The sequence below is a fragment of the Chaetura pelagica genome, unplaced genomic scaffold (genome assembly GCF_000747805.2).
Source record: "Chaetura pelagica isolate M959 unplaced genomic scaffold, ChaPel_1.0 scaffold118, whole genome shotgun sequence".
In the NCBI taxonomy this organism is placed as follows: Eukaryota; Metazoa; Chordata; class Aves; order Apodiformes; family Apodidae; genus Chaetura; species Chaetura pelagica.
The window spans coordinates 37,951-39,679 of NW_009954408.1; positions in this window are offsets into that span (position 1 = coordinate 37,951).

Consider the following 1,729-nt stretch of genomic DNA (forward strand, 5'->3'; position numbering starts at 1 on the left):
CGGCGTGCGAGCGGACGGGCGCGACGGGCCGGGCGCGGGGTTAGTGGGGTCGGTGGGTCAGGGATGCCCAGAGGTTTTTCACCCTGGGGGCTGCAGGGCTTTCTGTCGTCCGGGGGAAGCCTCAATACCCCCTCCCCGGGAGGCTTGGGCTGGGCCCGGCCCCCCGTGAGGCCTCCTGACAGGAGGGGAGACCCCAGGTGGGTTAGGTTGGTGTGTCGGCCAGAAACAGAGGCCTTGGTGCTGAAGAAGCAGAAAACGGTTTTCGTGACAGCATTGCCCGTGGGTAGGAACAAGAATGTGTGTGTCAAGACCAGGGGAAGAGGCGATGCCATCCTCAAGGTAAGCGGTGAGAGCCAGGATGAAAGGACTGGGTAGGAAATGAAGAGTTGGGCAGGGGGAACCAGCCCAGCTGCAACTGTGGGCAGGAGGAAATGCTACCAGGAGTCCTGGGTTGACAACCAAGGCCAGGTTATTGGCACAAGCTGCAAGCAAGGTGGCAATGTTGTCTGTCACAGCACCAGAGCCTTTACAGAGTCTTTAGTTTTCACAAACAGTACACATTTAATAGCAGTACAACCAGCTGGCCCCTATTTTATATCTTCAAATCTTATGAAAATTAAGAGCTTGGTCACATTCATAAGGAAAATTGTATTTACAGAAGAATTATTTTTTTTAAAATATATATTTTAGTAACTTCAAGAGAGAAAGAAAAAGGAGAATGAGAGAAGGGCAGTGGACAGAATAGTTCACTTCCAAGATATAATAAGGTCTTTGATTCTTCAGTACTTGATTGAAGTAGATACTGTGTTATGATGGCAGAAATGTTGCCAAAAGAGGTGGGATGTTTTACCTTCTTGATGCACCTAAGACATGGGTGAATAGAAATTATATTCCACTGCAAATATTCTGAAATTACACTGTCATCTTTGAGGTCTTCCAGACTTCTTTTATCTGCAACAGTACCCCTCCAGTGATTAAATGCATATATAATTTTACTTTCTTATGAAGGAGTTTTGGTGATGATCCATTACTATCCCTGTAGATAGTATTTATGTTTAATATTTATTATTATTTCTCCCCCTACTCCCCTTCCATACTTTCTTTCTGCCAATAGCTGCCAACTACTCACTTTATAATTATCAACAGAAATTAAGGTGACAGTTTCACACTGGGAGTGAAAGGGAGGTTTACCTGAAATATACTATTTATGAAACTGGTCTTGCAGCAAGGCAAGACAAAATTCATTAATTCTGCTGAGATTCCATATGCATACATCTGGGTAGGCCTTTTGTTTGTTACACAACCTATGCTACCACATCTGACTGCAACTGTGAAAATAAAAGCACTGATATTTCTGCCTCCTGGCCAAGCCTGGTTTCAGCATGTGTTCCAAAGAAACAAAAATGCCAAATAGTGTGGATTTGGGAAGTTAGATGAATCAAGAATGTAATTTCTTCACGTGCTGGATGCATGGTGCCCCTGTGTCCATAGCAGTGGTAAGTCAGGAGGTTACAGGGGTTTGGTGAGGACTCCCATCTCTGGTTTTCTTTTCCTTGAGGTCAAATACAAACCCTCTGACCTGGCAGACAAAGGGGAAGATGCCCCCCCTAACATCATGTGAAAGCCTGCATAGCACACAGGCTGACGAGGCAAAGAGAAGGATCAACGGTGAGGGAAAAATCAAGAGTCCTGGGAGCCTCCTGGTTTCCCTTCAACCCTCAGAAAATGC